At 37.6% G+C, this 18,830-nt stretch overlaps 1 protein-coding gene across 4 annotated transcripts in view; it reads left to right on the top strand.

Moving 5' to 3' along the window:
• The window catches only part of STK32B (serine/threonine kinase 32B), a 474,254-nt gene that overhangs the window by 255,039 nt on the left and 200,385 nt on the right, over positions 1–18,830 (top strand). The window lies entirely within an intron of this gene.

Here is an 18,830-nt window from a genome sequence, read left to right as displayed (position 1 = left end):
CATTTCCACACTGTGTTTGTCCACTTTCTGGGTGGGCAGATATGGCTCTAATTAGCTGGATCCTCAGAGCCAGGAAGCAGCTAGGTACAGCTCTCAGGAGGAACTTGGGGCTGGAGGAACTTGGCGTTTTCTCCTCCTTGCTGCAAAATGGCACTACACATGAAAAATATTGCCTATCTTCTTCTTGGGTAGACACCTACTGGGCAACCTTTGTGGGTCAGACCCTGCCCTGAGCACAAGGAAATGGGGAGAAACGCATTTCTTCTCTCCTTCATTTATTCATCCATCAATTCTTTGCTGACCACCTGCTGCATGCGAGCAGCTGGGCTAGGCAGTGGGGACACAGAGGAGAATGAGACATTCTTTGAGGGAAAACAGGAAAGCAAATAGCTAACTTGCCGCATGCCGTGTTGCACTGCAGAGATTTGGGTGAAGTAGCAGGGGTGAGCGCGCAGTGCTGGGTTGGATCCCAGAACCCCCTCTATCAGGCTGGGTGCCATGGGCCGTACCACTTGCCCACACTTAGCCACTGGTTTTGCACCTACACAGTGGCGATGTTAGCAGAACTGAGGTGCAAAGGCTGTTGTGAAAGTTAAATGAGTCAGTCTCTACAAAGCACTCGGTTCTGACCCCAACACATGTGAATTGTCCAGTAAGCAGGAGCTGTGGTCACCATCCTCATAGCTGCTCTTGGAACTTAGAGAAGGCAAGGGCTGAAAGTCTGCCCTGGGAGCTTAGCATGCAGGAAGAGGAAGCCTGGAGGCGGCGGTGAGCTGAGTTTGTATTGTGGAAAGAGCACACTCTGCTATTTTCTAGCTGGGCATTGTCATAGCTTTGAGCCTCAGTTTCCAGATCTGTAGAGTGCAGATAAGAATGCCATCTGTGCTGGGTATCATAGGGACTGACGTTGTCCATGAAGCACATGGCACAGGGCAGGCTCTCAGGGAGTCTGCTTACATCTGAACACACTTTTACACATGGAGACTCAGAGGCCAAAAAAGCCAAACGAAGCTCATAATAGCTCCCAATGACTGACTCCTAAGCCAGAAATGCTAGCTGATCCACCTGTGGAAATCTATAGATTCCCAGGAAAATGCGTAATCTGTTGAAAAGTTTTCATGGAAGCATAACATGTATACAGGAAGGCACATCTGTTGTCAATGTGCAGCTTGATTACTTGAGTACATTCGTATAATCAGCTCCCAGATTATGAGCAGAATATTACCTGCAGTGTGGAAACCCCTCTTATCCGCCCAGTTCTTCCCCAAAGCCCCCATTAGTGTGACTTCTAGCAGCATAGATTAGTTCTGTTTGCTTTTGCACTTTATTTAAAATAGATTTGCAAAGTAGGTTCTCTCTCTTCTCTGGTTTCTTTTGTTTAATATTACATTTGGGAGATTCATCCACATTGCTACTTACAGTTTGACTCCATTCATTCCCATTGCCAGATGGTATTCCAGTCTGTGAATATGCAACATTTTTTCTACCCTAACAATAATTCGGTGGTTTCCAGTTTGGGGCTATTACAAATAGTGCTGCTGTGAACATTCCTGTACATGTCTTTTGGTGAACAAGAAAATGCAAGAAAAAATAATGGATTTTTAAAATGTTGGTATTGACTTCTGGGACAGGCAAGATGGTGCAGACTCATTTTCCCTGCTCCTCCCCACTAAACGCAACTATAGATCCTGGAAATAATGTGAGTGGTACCAAAGGAGGTAGATGAAAAGTGATAAGAAGAAGGTGAACTAGTTTGGGGCCCCAGGACTGGGGAAACAGGACAACAGCCCCCACCCAGCAAGAAAAGGGGATTCAGGCTAGTGCCTCTCAACCCCCACCAGAAACAGAAGGCAGCCCAGGTGGGCCCATTCCTCTCCTGGATGAACAGGATTCTTACCTGAGGCACCAGGTAAACCTCGCAGACTTGCCCTTGATTGGGAGTCCTACTAATAGTAAGCAGTGGGGCCAGTCACTCCCTCTCCCTACAGGGCCTGAGACTCTGTCCCTGGCAGAGAAACACCAAAAAGGTTGAGCAGAATCCGCAACAGAGACCACAACACATGAGCCTGTGGGCCTGAGACTCTTCTGCCCTGGCCACAGACAGTGGGAAACGAGGGACATCAGTAGGGGCTCTCAGCATAAGTCAGCCATCTGTGCCCCCAGACAGGGGAACCTTTCTTCAACCCCATCTAGACAGAGCAGGTCTTCATCCCATGGACCCTGGTCCCCGTTTCTCACTTGGGAGAGTGTGGGGTGGGCAGCAGGAGCAATCTAGCCACTAAAAGCAGTCCCCTAAGGAAGGCCCTTGGACCCTGTCACCTAGGACTCCTCTCTCCCACCAACAGCACCCAGCGCTCAGCCTAGGGAAGCCCCTTCTAGCCCCCCCAGCAGCACCAGCAGGGACCAGAGGGAACCCCAGTAGCATCAGATAAAACAGGGAGGCCAGAAAGTGGAAGCACACACTAACCCTAAACAGAGTAATATCCTACTAAAATAAAAGATTTAAATACGGCCCAATATCTCTTAACATAACAGACAAAATGTCCAGGATACAACTGAAAATCACCTGTCATGCCAAGAGGCAGGAAAATTACAAATTGAACGAGAACACAATCAAGTGATGCCAGCTGAGATGAGATGTTGGAATCATCTGACAAGTATTTAAAGCAGCCTCCATAAATATGCTTCAACAATCAATTAAAAATTATCCTGAAACAAATGGAAAAGTAGAAAGGATTCGCTAAGAAATATAAATAATAAAAAAGAGCCAAAAGGAAATTATAGAACTGAAAAATGCAATAGCAGAAATTTAAAAATCATTGGGTGGACTCTATAGTAAAATACAGATGACAAAGCATAAAATCAGTGAACTTGAGGACAAATCAATAGAATTCACCCAATCTCAGCAAAATAGAGGAAAAAATAGGCTGCAAAAAGAGAGAAAACAACAGAGACTCAGGGATATTTGTATTAATGGAGTCAAAGAAGGTGATGAGAGAGTAGAGAAGAAAGAGTATTTGATGAAATGATGGCTGAAATTTTCTGTAGTTTAGCAAAGGGACCAAACATGGATTTAAGGACTGAGAGAACAAAAACAGTTTCAACCCAAAGAAATCCATGCCAAGACACATCATAGCTAAACTTCTAAAAACTAAAGACAAAGAAAATTCTTGGAGGCAACAAAAAAGAAATAATGCATTTACCTGTACATGAATGCAAATTATAATGCCAACTATGGAGGCCAGAAGGAAGTGGCACAATATTTTTCAGATTGTGCCACTGAAAGGAGAGAACTGTCACTGCAAATTCTATATCCAGTGAAACTATACCTCAGGAATAACAGAGAAAGACATTCTCAGATGAGGGAAAGCTAAAATATTTTGTTGTTTAAAATATTTATTCTTTTTTTCAGGGTGGGGGAGGGCGGTGCATGGGCCAGGATCAAACCCACACCTCCTGTATGGCAGGCAAGTATTCTACCACTGAACCACCTATTCACCCCAGATCTATTCTTAAAGATTAGATTCAGTAAGTTCTCTAAACAAAAAGGAAATGAGAAAGAATCTTTGCACACAAGGAAAGAAGAAGGAATGACAGAAACAGCAGAAATATGGGCCCATACAGTAGGTTTCCCTTTTCCTCTTGAGTTTTATAAATCACACTTGTGGATTGAAACAAAAGTGATAACACCATGTGATATTCAGTATATCAATATTTAAAGATGGTGAAGGGAAAGAAGCCTAAATGAAAGTAAGCTTTCCGTATTTCATTCAATGTGCTAAAATTTTAATACCAGTATACTCCGAAAAAAATTATACATGTATATCGTATTACCCAGAGCAACCAGTAAGAAAACAAATAGACTAGCAAATACCATAAATAAATCAAGATAAAGTAACGTTCAAGTAACTACTGGAAGTCAAGAAAATGGAAACATGGGAACAAGAATGAGATGAAGCAAATAGAAAGCAAATAATAAAATGGCAGACTTTAGCGCAAATGTATCAATCACTGCATTAAATATAAATAGTATGATACCCTAACTCAAAAAAAAAAAAAAAAAAACTTGGCAGGGTAGTTAAAAAAACACAACCCAACTATATGCTGATTATTCAACTTCAAATTCAACAAAAGTAAAAGGATGAAAAAATATACCAAGCAAACATTAATCAAAAGAAGTCTGATAAAGTAGACTTCAGAGCAATGGAAGTTACTAGAGTCATGGAGAACATTACAAAAATATAAAAGGTTCAATTTTCCAGAAAGACATAGTGATCCTAAGTACATATGCATCTAAAACCAGAGCTTTAAAATAAATGAAGCAAAAAGGGATAGACCTGAAAGGAGAAATAGACAAATCCACAGTTATTGTTGGGGAGTTCAAAACCCTCCTCTCATAAATAGTCCCCTCTCATAAAATCAGTAAAATTCCAAAGATCAGAACAACACAATCAACCAGCAGGATCTTATGAACATCTAGGGAACACTCCACTCAACAACAGCAGATTGTATATTTTTTCAATCACCCATGGAAAACTCACTAATATAGACCATATGCACATGTGCTGGTTTGAAGCTGCTATGTACCCTAGAAAAGGCCATGCTCTTTTAACCTGTTTCTGTGGGTGTAGACCTGTTGCAGGTGGGACCTTTTGGTTAGGTTATTTTAATGTATGACCAACCCCATCCAATGTAGGTCTTAATCCTTTCACTGAAATAATTTATGATAAGATAAAGGACAGTGAACACCAAGAGAGGTTAGACAAAAAGCCTAGGAGAAGCTAAGATAGGATCTGCAGGACAGAGAGAGGAAACCACTGGAACCAGAGCTGAAAGCAATGAAAACCAGGAGTGAAGGACCAGCAGGTGCCGGCCATGTGCCTTCCCACATGACAGACATGTCCGGATGTCAGCAGCCTATCTTCAGAGTCCAGGTATCACCTTTTTTTTTTTTTTTTAACATGGGCAGGCACTGGGAATCGAACCCAGGTCTCCATCATGGCAGGTGAGAACTCTGCCACTGAGCCACCATGGCCTGCCCCAGGTATCATCCTTTTGGTGCCTTAATTGGGATGTGTTCAGAGCCTAAGAACAGTAAATTGTAAGTTAATAAATCCCCATTGTCAAAGTCAGTCTGTTTCTGGTATATTGCATGCTGGCAGCTTTAGCAAACTGTAACACCATACAATAAGACAAACCTCAATACCTGTACGTGAATTAAAATTATTCAGAGTTGCTTTCTGCCCATAATAGAATCAAACCAGAAATTATCAGAAAGGTAACAGGAAAATCTATAAATATGTAGAAATTAAATAATATCTTTCTAAATAATACATGGGTCAATTAGGAAGTCTCAGAAAAATTAAAAATACATTGAATTGAATGAAAATAGAAATGTAACAGTGCTGAGAAGTAAATTTATAGCTTTAAATAATTAGAAACAAGGTAATTTCCCAAATCAAAAATCCAAGTTCCTATCTCAAAAAAACACTAGAAAAAGAAGAGTAAAATAAACCAAAATTAAGTAGAGGGAAAGAAATAGTAGAGAGTAATAACAGAAATCAGTGATATGGAAATAGAATAGAGGAGATGGGATAAAGGGAGAAAATCAAACAAAAAGCTTTTTTTTTGAAATAATAAAATTGATAAACCTCTAGAAAGATTGGGAAAGATAAAAAATGAAAACTCAAGTCAACAATATTTGTATTGAAATAGGGGCTGTTAATTCAGATCCCGCAGCTATTAGAAAGGCATGGAGGGAATACTATATTCAACTTTACACTCATAAATTTGACAACTTGAAGAAAGGAAACAATTTCTTGAAAATGACAGACTATGAAATTTTAACTATGATGATAATATAGAAAATCTAAATAGTTCTACAGCCATTAAGTAAACTAAATTTGTAATTAAAAGACTCCTGAAAAATAAATCATGAGGCCCAAATACTCTCACTGGAGAATTCTACCAAACATTAAAGAAGAATTAATAACTAATTAACAACTAACATCTCCCAGAAAATAGAAGAAATTGGAACACGTTCCATCTCTTTTGATAAAACAAGTATTACCCTGATAGCAAAACTAGACAGACAGTACCAAAAAATGTGAAATTTGAAAAGAAAGAAAGAAAATTTCTGACCAATACCTCTCATGAATATTAACATAAAAATCGTTAGCAAAATATTAGCAAACCTAATCCAACAATGTATAAGAAGAACCACACACCATAACCAAATGCCATTTATGCCAGACATGCAAGGCCCAGTTCTCAAAACTAATCAATTTAATCCACCTAGCAACAAGCTAAAGAAGAAAATCATATAATCATCTCAACTGACTCAGAAAAAGTATTTGATAAAATCTAGCACTCATCCATAATAATAACTCTCAACATGTTAGGAATAGAGGGAAAATATTCAACTTGATAAAGAACATCTATCAAAAAAAGATAGTTCACACTATTACTTAATAGTGAAAGACTGAACGCTTCCCTTCTAAGATTGGGAACAAGACAAGAATATCTTACCATTTTTATTCAATATAGTACTGGAAGTTTAACCAGTGCAATAAAGCAAGTAGAAGAATAAGAAAGGGCATCAAGATTGGAAAAGAAGAAACAAAACCGCCTCTTTTGCAGATGATATGACTGTCTATATAGAGAACCTAAAAAAAATTATTAAAAAAATCCCTATTAATAAGTGAGTTCAGCAAGATCACAATATGCAAGATCAACCTGCAAATATCAATCGCATTTCTATATGCTAACAATGAACATATGGGAGACAAAATCAAAAATACAATTACTGTTTACAGTCACTCCAAAGATAACATGTGCTGGTTTGAAATGATATATGTACCCTAGAAAAGCCATATTTTAATACTAATCCCATTTTGTAAAGGCAGAATAATCCCTATTCAATACTGTATGTTTAAAACTGTAATTAGATCATCTCCCTGGAGATGTGATCTAATCAAGAGTGGTTGTTAATCTGGGTTAGGTGACAACATGTCTCTATCCGTTTGGGTGGGTCATGATTAGTTTCAGGAGTCCTTTAAAAGAGGAAACATTTTGGAGAATGAAAGAGATATGGAGAGAGCAGAACCACATAGCCACGAGAAGCAGAGTCCATCAGCCAGCGACCTTTAGAAATGAAGAAGGAAAACACCTCCCAGGGAGCTTCATGAAACAGGAAGCCAGGAGAGAAGCTAGCAGATGATCCCATGTTTGCCATGTGCCCTTCTAGCTGAGAGAAAAACCCTCACTGTGTCACCATATGCCTTTCCAAATGAGAGAGAAACCCTGACTGTGTTTCTTCTCACTTGAGACAGAAACCCTGAACTTCATGGGCCTTCCCGAACCAAGGTATCTTTCCCTGGATGCCTTAGATTGGACATTTCTGTAGACTTGCTTTAATTGAGACATTTTCTCAGCCTTAGATTATAAATTAACAACTTATTAAATTCCCTTTTTTAAAAGCCATTCTGTTGCTGGTATATTACATTCCAGCAGCTAACAAACTAGAACAGACAATAATAACTGGCTTCAGAAGGTTTAGACATTAATGACTGGCTTTTGGAGCTTTGCTTAAGAAAGTCTGATTATGTTTATCTCCTTTTAATTTATTGAAATTATGGTGAAATGAATTGTCTTCCATGCCAGTGCAATCTTTTTCACTCAGTACAACTGCCCTGTGTCATGTCATACCCACTCCACCAAATGACCTTGCCTCTTTCTTTCATGATCTGTAAAATATTAGTGGTAACTGTTGAAATGATTTTGTGTATTTAGTTGTTTGCCATATCCCTGTCCTGAATGAAAGCTCTCTGAGGGCAGGGCTTTATAGGTTTGTTTACTGCTCTAAACCATTATCCATAAAGACAACCAGAACAGTGTCTAGGTTTTCTATTTCACTGTTTTTCAAATTTACTGGATTTATCTTAAGTTCTTCTGATTTTGAATTGTAGCTTCTATTCTTTCATATCACGTGACAGGCAGTGTGACTTCCATATGGAAGGACCATATGGTACTTCTATATTTAATTTTTGAGAAATTGCCAAACTGTCTTCCACAGGGGCTGTACGATTTTACATTCACAAAACAATGTTTGAGAGTTCCTATTTCTCCAGATCCTTGCCAACACTTAGTGTTTTCTCCATCTTTTCAAAATAACAGCCATTCTAGTGGGTGTGAGGTGGTAAGTCATTGTAGTTTTTATTTATATTTGTTCTTCTCTTTTGAGATAGCTTTGGATATTCGGGGTTCCTTGCACTTCTACACAAACTTAATAATTAACTTTTCCATTTTTGAGAAGAAAGCTGTCAGAATTTTCATTGAGATTGTGTTGATTCTATAAATAGCTTTGGTTAGTGTTGACATCATAACATTAAGTCTTCCAATCCATGAACATATAGTATCTTTCCATTTTTACGGTATTTTTCAATAATAAAAAAAATACATACAAGTTCTCTACATACTTGATTAAATTTATTCTTAAGTATTTAATTTTTTTAGCTGCTGTTTTAGTGGAATTTTTTATCGATCCCACTTTCAGACTGTTCATTGCTGGCATATAGAAAAAAAAATTTTGTGTATTGATCTTGTAATCTACCACTTTGCTGAATTTGTTAATTGGGTCACATTATTTTATTGTAGATTCTTCAGGATTTAATCTATATATAGGATTATGTCATCTGCAAACAGGGAAATTTTCCTTCTTCCTTTCCAATTTGGTCACCTTTTAAAAAACTTTGTGTTGCCTGATTGTACCTCTAGTATAATGTTAAATAACAATAACAATAGTACACATCCTTGTCTTGCTCCTGATCTCAGAGGAAAGCTTTCAGTCTTTCACTATTGAGGATGATGTTAGCTCTGGGAGTTTCATATGTGCCTTTCACCACGTTGAGGAAGTTCCTTTCTATTCCTGGTTTCCAGAGTGCTTTGTATCAAGGGTGCTGGATTTTGTCAAATGCCTTTTCTGCATCACTTGAGCTGATCGTGTAGGTTTTTTCCCTTATGTTCTATTAATGCATCATAGTATGTTGACTGATTTCCTTATGTTGACCCCCACTTGCATTACTGGGAAAAATTCTGTTTAATCGTGGTGTATAACCCTTTGATGTGCATTTGGGGATTCAGTTTGGTATTTCATTGAGGGTTTTTGTATCTACGTTGGTAAGGATATTGGTCTGCAATTTTCTTTTCTTATAATATCTATATCTGGCTTTGGTATTAGGGTGATGCTGACCTCATAGAATAAGTTAGGAAGTGTTCCCTCCTCTTCAATGTTTTGGAAGAATTTCAGTGGAATTTATGTTAATTGTTTGAATGTTTAGTAAAATTCTCCAGTGGCGCCCTGTGGTCCAGGACTTTTCTTTATTGGAAACTTTTTGATTACTGATTCAATCTCTGTTCATGTTATTGGTCTTTTGAAATCTATTATCTCTTCTTGAGTCAGTTTAGTTTGTGTTTCTAGGTACTTATCTATTTCATCAAAGTTGTTTAATTTGTTGGCCTATAATTGTTCATAATTATCCATTAATAATCTTTTTTTATTTCGATAATAATGTCTCCCTTCACTTCTGACTTTTAATTTGCATCCTTTCTCTTTTATCTTTGTCACTCTAGCTAAAGTTTTGATAATTTTTTATCTTTCTAAAAACCAATTTTTGGTTCTGTGATTCTCTTTATTTTTATGCTGTTTCATTTATCTCTTCTTTAATATTTATTATTCCCTTCCTTCTGCTCACCTTGGGTCTGATTTTTTCATAGTTTTCTAGTTTCTCCAGATATGAATTTAAATAACTGATTTGAGATATTTCTTCCTTTTTAATGTAAATATTTAGAGTTATAAACTTCCCTCTGTGCATCACCTTTGTTGCATCCCATAAATTTGAATGTTGAGTTCTTCTTTTCATTCATCTCAAGGTAGTTCTTAATTTCCTTGTGTGCTTTTTTTTTTTTGACCCATTGGTTAAGAGTGTATTGTTTAATTTCTACATTATTTGTGAATTTTCTAGTGCTCCCTCTTGTGTCACAGTGTTTCAACTCTCTAACATGCTTAACCCTCAAACAGAAGTTGGATAGGAGCCAGAGATTAAGTTTGATGTGACTAAAGAATATAATTACATGGAAGAATTATTATGTTTATAGTGACAAAAATTCAGCTTAGGAAATGTGTACAAGTGAATGCATTGCCTGCCAGGTGGTTTGCTGGTAAAATAATAACAGCAACATATGTAATTCTTCCAAATTATTACAACCTACTAATTCTATGACAGCAACTCAACTACTGATTCAAAGCAGATTAAGGAAGATAGAGTTCCTTATGTTTATAGCCTTTGTTCTTTCTTGAAAATTCATCTTGAATTATCTTTCATTTAGATGAAAATAAAGAGGTAAGTGTCTACTGTCATTTGTATACAATTCCTACTCCCTTGGAAAAAAAATTTTTTTTAATTTTAAAAATGCAACTTTGATTCATTGGAGTTGGAGTAGATATACTGTATAACGTCCATCTTTTCAAATTTGTTGAAACTTCTTTTGTGACCTAAATATGGTCTATACTAGAGAATTCTCTATGTGTACTTGAAAATAATTTTTGCTCTGCTATTGGATGAATGTCCTATATATATCTGCTAGGTCTAATTTAACTCCTCTGTTTCCTTACTGATTGCCTGTCTATATGTTCTATCTATTATTGAAGTGTGTTGAAACCTGCTACTATTAAAACAGAACTATCTATTCTCCTTTCAGATCTGTCAACATTTGCTTCATATATTTTGTGGCTCTGAGTTAAGAGCATATATGTTTATAATTGTTATATCTTCTTGATGAATTCACCCTTTCATCAATATTTAGCATCTTTCAACAGTTTTTGACTTTACTATTTTGGCTGATAATAATATAGACATTCCCACTTTTTAAATTACTATTTGCATAGTGTTTTTAAATTTAAGGTGAATCTCTTGTGAATAGCAGATAGTATGGTCATTTTTTTGTTTTGTTTTGTTTTGTCCATTTTGACCACCTCTGCCTGATAATGCAGGGCTTTCTTCTGGCATTTTGTTTTTTGTAGGTTTAGACCTTTTTCGAACCTCAATTCTTTCATTAGTGCCTATTTTTGTATCTTTGTAGTGAACCATTTAGAACCCCTCCTTATTTCCTCTATCCATATTTTCTGATTTTCTTTTTGGTGTGATCATGTGGCCTAAATTTAACAACCTTAATCTATAACAATCTTGTTTGGTTTGAGACCAACTTAACTTTAGTAGCATGCATAAGCTAAGTTCTTGTTCCCCCACTTTTATGTAATTCTTGTCACAAATTACATATTTATGTGTTATGAGTCCCAAACCATTGATATACCATTACTTTTTATGCATTTGCCTTCTAGATCATGTAGTAAGTAAAAGGTATAGTTATAAGTAAAAAAAAATACAATAACTTTGCAATTTATATTTATCCATGGTGTTATATTTACCAGAGATCTTTATTTCTTCATGCAGCTTTGATCTGTTGGCTGGTATCCTTTCTTTTCAACCTAAAGAGCTCCCTTTAGCATTCCTTTATGGGTCAGTAAGTGTAATGAACTCCCTCAGCTTCTTTTTATCAGGGAAAATCTTAATCTCTCCTTTATTTCCAAATGACAGTCTTGAAGGTTATAGAATTCATGGTTGGCAATTTTTTTCATTTCAGCACTTTAAATATGTCAACCCATTGCCTTCTTTCCTCGATAGTTTCTGATGAGAAATTGGCACTTTATCTTATTGTGGCTCCCTTGTACATGAAGTGCTGCCTCTGTTGTAACTTGCAGAATTTTCTTTGGCATTTGAGAGCTGATAATAGTATGTTTTGTGTGGGTCTATTTGGGTTTTTCCTGTTTGGAGTTTGTTGAGCATTTTGAATATGTATATTAATATCTTCATTAAATTTGGAAAGTTTTCAGTCATTATTTTTGCCACTTTTTCTTTTCTTTTTTTGGAACTTGACAAAGGATAGATTGGCATGCTTGATTGTGTCCCATAGGTTTCTTAAGCACTATTCATTTTTTAATTATTTTTTCCCTTTTTGCTTTCAGACTGGATTATTTCAATGATCTCATCTTCAAGTTCACCAATTCTTTCTTTTTCTAGCTCCAATATGCTATTGAACCTCTGGGAATTAAAAAAAAATGCTGCTGTGGTCTTCAGCTTTGTTTGGTTCCTGTTTTAGAGTCCAGCTGCGAAAACAAATTCCACACAATGGGTTGATTTAAACAATGGAAATGTACTGGCTCAAGGTTGTGAGGCTATGGGAAGTCCAAGATTAAGGCAACAGCAAGACAACGCTTTCTCTTCAATTCTGTCTCATGGCAATGCCCATGTCAGCAATGACTTCCAGTTTCTGACTGCTCCCAGTGGCTTCTCTCTTTCTGCATCCAATTTCCTTTGCTAATAAAGGCTTTAGCTATTTTGAATTAAGACCTCCCCCATTCAGTTTGGGCACAACTTAACTAATAACATCTTCAAAGGTCCTATTTAAAAATAGGTTCACAACCACAGAAAGGGGGATTGGGAATTGAACTTGCCTTTTGTGAGGGCATGATTCAATCTCTAACACTTCCTTCTCATGATTTCTATATCTTTATTAATACTCTCATTGTATTCATCTATTGTTTCCTGATTTCTTTTAGTTCTTTGTCCATGTTTTTCATGAGCTCTTTTGAGCATATATAGGACTAATTTTCAGAAATCTTCATCTGATTTCCCCATGTCTGGTCCTCCCTGTTGATGATTTTTATTGGTGTATCCTGGTCCTTTGCAAGAGCCACAATTTCCTGTTTCTTTGTATGCTTTGTAATCTTCTGTTGCAACCTGGACATTTTGATATTTTAAATGTGTTATCTCTGGAATTTAAATATTGAGGTGACTATTTCTTAATCTTTTATCAAGTCAATGTTATGACAGAGGTTTTTGTGAATGCTAGGAGCTGAAAATAAACTTTAAAAAAGGAATAAAATACCTTTTCCAGTTTCCCAGTCTATCCAGATTGAGTCGTGCTCTCCTTCAGTTTTTAGCTGTCTTAATGAGTTTAGGAAACAACCTAAGACAAAAGTGTAGGCTCTTCCCAGTATTCTTTAACATATGTCTTGTCCTGAGTAAGCATGTGTGGCCCTAGGAATGCCCCATTTATGTGACTATGATTGTCCCACCCCCCTAGGAAACAGTGTTTTCTCATGGTCCAGGGTGCTAACTGTGTTTACCACAACTAGCAGTCCTTTGCTTGAGGAAGCTGATTTGATTGTTCTCCTATAGTGTTCTCTAAGAGAGATCTGTGAGCCATCTCTATGCACAGGGCAAGGTCTGGGGTGGCGAGCCTGTGACAAGGGTCCTGGTTCAGTCCTTTAGGCAACTACCAGAAAGATCAGCACAGACATACATGCTCTCAGTGTGTGTACAAGGCCACTCCTCCATCCAGAACCAGGACCAGGGACCTGCAAGAAAACATGTGCTGGCTCTGTGCCAAGCTGTCGTTGGGATGGAGGAGGGGGCAGCAAGGATGCCATGAGACCTCACGATTTTTTTAAGTTGCATTTTTCATGTTTGTTGCTCACCCTGTTACTTCTATAAACTATTAGCTGTTTTCTGGAGCTTTGAGAAAAATGTTTCTGCCTGTTCTTATTTGTTGCTTAAAGTTTCTGTAGGAGGATGGAGCCCTGGAGCAACTCATTCTGCCATCTCAATTCTATTTCATTAAATCTTTTAAGTATCCTTTAGTTCCCTTCCAGATTGTTCATTTTTCTCTGTTTATGTTCATTTTTCTCTGTTTATTGAGATTTTTTTTTATAGAAAATTCATCTTCAGCAGAGGTATTCCCTATGTTTCCTGAGTTGTAGATGTGTTTCACCTTTTCTTCTGCTGGGCTTGGAGAGTTTTTACTTATCCAAGACTAGTCTTCATGTTAAATTCTTGTAACAGATGGATGGTGTGAATTAAACTTTCCAGCTACATTTGATGTAGTCTTGCAGACTTAATTTCTCACAGGTGATTTTTCCCACCATTTACCAGGTTTCTTTGTACTTCCCTGGCTCTATGAACAGGTTGTTAAGTACATTTTACAGAGATATTGCAAGACTTCAAGGAAAGAGCTTGCTTCTCTTTGCCATACTTCGCTTGCCCCAGTGCCCTCTTTCTTTATCCTGATTTGGACTACCTGTACCCCATCTCTAAATCTATATCTGAGTTTATGAGCCTCAAGCTTCATCTCCCACTTGTTAGAAGCCTAGAAGCCTTATTTGGTTTGGGGCACTTGTACTCTTTCACTTTATTAACTCTTGAGCTTGGGTAGGTTATTTCGATTTTTGGGTTATGTTTTGTTCAGAACCTCTGTATCTATGGAGTGGTAGAGTTTTCACCTGCATCACCCCAGACTCTAAGACTCTGGTCTTATGGGTCCGCTTCTTACTGACAGTTGTTGTTCTCTAAGCTAGAGAATTTATGCAAAATCGCATGCACGCATACCTACTGCAAGGCATGCTGAAGCCAAGGAATCTGTCCAGAGCCCGGTGCTCAGACAGAAGGGAAGAATCAGAAAGCTGAGCCAAGCCCCAAAGGATAATTATTGAAAGAGCCAAGGTATCTACAGCTGACAAAACTCAATGAGATATCATCAGCTGCCTCTGGTTTATATTCAGTTCCTGTGGTCTTTAGTAGACGATGTCTCCTAAACCAATAAGAATAGATATCCATGATTTGAATACATAAGGCAACAAATACTCAGAAAGAAAAAAATGGTCTTTCTAAAACACAAATCTGCTGATGTCAATTTGCAAACATTTGATTTGCTATCCTTTGATTTTGGGGATCAAGTAAAATCCTTAGGCTGGTTGTTAAGGTCCATTGTGTTCTCACCATCCTTACCCCTCCCACCTCTCCTCTGCTATGTCCACACTCATCCCATGCCCCATCCTAAGAGAGGGACTTACATTCCCCAAATGTCCTCTGACCTCTACATGGCTTGAGATCTGCAGTTCTTCTCTTCCTTTTCCCCTCTTACCTTTGCCTGGACCTTCCTACTCATTCTCCAAGACCAAGTTAAACCTCTGCAATGAATAGAAATGATTAGAAGCAACTTAAAACAATTATAAGTGACCCTAGGAGAAGGTTGGTTAAATTCAGCATGCAGTTTCTGGTGTGTAATTCCAGACTATAAGCTCCTAAAGAGCAGAATCTGTGTTACCAGGCCCGACATTAGCAGGGGCTCAGAAAATGTGAGCTGACATGACTTGGTGCTCCCTAAGGAAGTGAAGAAAGATGGAACTCTATATAGCTGGGAGGACCATGGGATCAAGGTAGGCTCATATGTGTCACCCAGAGTGTTAGGGAGTGTCGGAGACCTGGTTTTGTCTCATACTGGTCCCAGATGATGACAAGATCACACTGTACCCAGCCTCCTAAAGCCACTGCAGCTCTGCTCCCATCAGTCCCTCCCTCCAGAACTCAGTGAATGTCAACATTCTGTTGGGGGGTTGTTGGTGTCCATCTCCTCAGGGAAATGAGGAAGATGTTCTACTTAATATCCCCAAACATGACTTGTACAGGCAAATCATCACACTGCCTGGGAGAATGAAACCTTGTCAGGACAGCATGTCGCTGTATTGGATGGCATAGTTATTTTCTTTTTTCTTGAAGTATATTTTACATATGATGTTATGCACAATCATAATATATGTACAGTTTGATCAGTTTTGACCAAATTAGTCTAATCAGTTTTGACAAATATACCCATATAATAACCCACACTCTAATCAAGTCATAGAATATTTCCATCACCCCCAAAATTTATTCCATGCACCTTCCTTGTCAATCCCAATCACTACCGTCTAAGCAACCATTGTTCTTCTTTCTATCACCATAGATTAGTCTCACCTATTCTGGAATTTCACATAAGTGGAAAGATTATACCTTTGGCCATTTAAATATTACCTGGCTTCTTTCACTTACCATAATGATTTTGACATTCATACTGTTGTATGAAGCAGGAGTGCATTCCTTTTTTATTACTGTGTAGTATTCCACCATATGAAAATACCACGATTTGATAATCCATTCTCTTGTTGATAGACATTTGGATTGTTTACAGTTTGGGTCTATTATGAATAATGCTGTTGTGAACATTCTTGTATATGTCTTTTTTGTAAACATGTGCTTTTGCTTCTCTTGGGTAAACATCTTGGAATAGAATTGCATGTCTTAGGATAAATGCATGCTTAACTTTATAAGAAATGCTGAACTATTTGCCAAAGTGATCATATGACTTTATACCCCTAAGAGCAATCTACAAGATTTGTGGTCGCTCCACTGCCTTATGAACTTTGTATTGTCAGTCTTTTTAATTATAGCCTTTCTAGTCAGCATATATACTCAAATTTTTTGTGGTTTTAATTTCCTTTTCTTGGAGGGATTAATGATGAGCCTTTTCATGTACTTATTAGCATTCATGTATCTTCCTTTGTGAAACGTCTGTCCAAATCTTTGGCCATTTAAACATTTTATTAAATTGTTGGGTTGTAGAAATTCTTTACATATCTCATGAATATTTTATCCCAATATGTGACTTTCTTTTCATTTTCATAATGATAGTTTGATAATGAAGTTTTTAATTTTGATGAAGTAAGGTTTATAAGTTTTTCTTCTTTATGTTCATGGCTTCCTACCCCATGTCTAAGAAACCACTACCTACATCCAGATCACAGAGGTAGCCTTCCTTGTTTCCTCTAGAAAACCATAGATCAAGGCTCCATGTCAAATTATCTGTTGTGTGTGATGTGGGATAGAAATTGACATTTCTTTTCTCTCTTATGGTTATCAGTGTTCCAGCCCCAGACATTGGAGAAACTTTCCTTCCTCCATTGAGCTGCTTTGGTGTGTTTGATGGAATCTGGGAAATCGTGCGGAATACCTCAGAGGTGGGCAGCCTGGCGTGTTTATAGAATAATTTCGGAAAGTCATTGAAGATATGTCAGTTTCTTGACTTTCCAACCTGTGCTCGGACCTCTGCAGCTCTAGGAAACAATTCCCAGGCACGGAACCCCAGCCTCTGGCAGTTAGAAGTGCCTCAAATGATGGGATCAGAAGGTTATGGGTAGACATGACAACATCTGCTACAGACAGCTATGGGTGCAGGTATCCTAAACCAAACCATGAACAATAAGTTGTTTCTAAAATACTTTTAGTTACTTCAGTCTTGCCTTTATTAGTTGCATTTATATTTACCTAAAATTAAATACACAAATAAACCTCCCCACAATCCTGTAACTCTAAATAGACTATTGTCTTTTTTTCCCTTGTTATTTCGGTCCTTATTCATATAGATTTACACTTATATTTTGCAATTATTGTAGGTTTTATATTTTTTATCATCTTTATTTTTCAACTTGATATTTTAACCCAAGTGTTTCCCTTGTCATTGCATATTATTAATATTGATAGCAGCATAATATTCTCAAATAAACATGTACCAAAATATACTTACCCATTCTCCTATTGTTAAGTAACTGGATGGGGTCTAATCATTAGCTGTATATAAAAGACAAGTGTCTTTGTGCATACACGTTTTCCCTTATTTTGACTTAGTTATTTGAAGTAACTTTCTAGATGTTGGATTTGTACACAGAAGGGAGAGGTAGATGGGCATGTTTAGTCTCCTGGTATATATTAGTTGGTCAATTTGGGATTTAAACCAAGGACACTATAGCGAATTTTATGAGTAATTTTTCTAATTACCTAATACTAATAGTAGCAATGGCATTAACAACATTTGAAGGCATTTTCTTCTGTTTGGATTTTGACAAAACATAGTTATAGCTACCTCACAATCTACCTCTGGAGAAATAGACTTTTTGAGAGAGTGCAGTTATAAAACTCACTTTGAAAATTGAGCATATAGTGCGTGAGGTTAAAATAAATATTTATTTTCAGAGCTCCAAGAAAGTCTCCAGGAAATGGCTGAGGGTAAAAGGGTTAGGTCTGGTTTCAATGAATATCTTAATTAATGATCTGGAAGCCCACAGCAGCAGCTGGTTAATTAAATTCACAGATGGAACTCAATTGAGAGGTGATGTGAACTCTGAGAAGAGGTGAAGAAATCAGAGGACTCTGTTGCAAACACTGAAGAGCAGAGAATGAAAGCCTAAAATCTTGTCCATAGTTTGAAGCAAAATAATTTAGGCTTCTATTAAGTCAGTGCTTTGTCTCAGTCGCAGCTCTCTCCCAGCTTGACCTGCCTAAAGGAGCCCCAAAACTGAAACGGCAGTCTGGGTGTGGGCCCCTTGCCTCCACCTCTGTGATTTTCAGCATTCCCCCTTGGCCTTTCTGAGGCTCAGCTTCCTTTCTCTACACTGGAGGTAGTAGGTTTATTGACTTCACAAAGTGAAATGAGAGGAAGAGTTTGAAAATGTTTGATCAGCTATATAAAGTTACTGTACATGTAATTTCTTTTCAACCTCCAGCAACTTTTGCCTGAGATTCGATCATGTATTTTTAAATACATTTTTTGCCTGCTGCAAAGCAGGTTAAATAAAGACCAACCAGAGCGTGCCTCATCTCAAACTTCCAGATTCTGTGGGCACCAAGAGGTGGGAGGGGAACCAGAAAATAGACTCGTGGACTATGAAGCCAGGGTGGTGTAGAATGCTTGGTTGGAGAATGTTGTACTGAAAATGTGTAATTTTTTTGCCAAGAAGTGACCACATTTTCAATCAGCTGTTGAAACTGTGAGTGAGGAAGAACTGAAAGATTCCTAGTGAGTAATGGGTGGTAAATGAGGCAGAATTGTCCAGTATCTGT

Source organism: Tamandua tetradactyla, chromosome 19 (genome assembly GCF_023851605.1).
Source record: "Tamandua tetradactyla isolate mTamTet1 chromosome 19, mTamTet1.pri, whole genome shotgun sequence".
In the NCBI taxonomy this organism is placed as follows: domain Eukaryota; kingdom Metazoa; phylum Chordata; class Mammalia; order Pilosa; family Myrmecophagidae; genus Tamandua; species Tamandua tetradactyla.
This window is presented reverse-complemented; position numbering and strand designations above follow the sequence as displayed.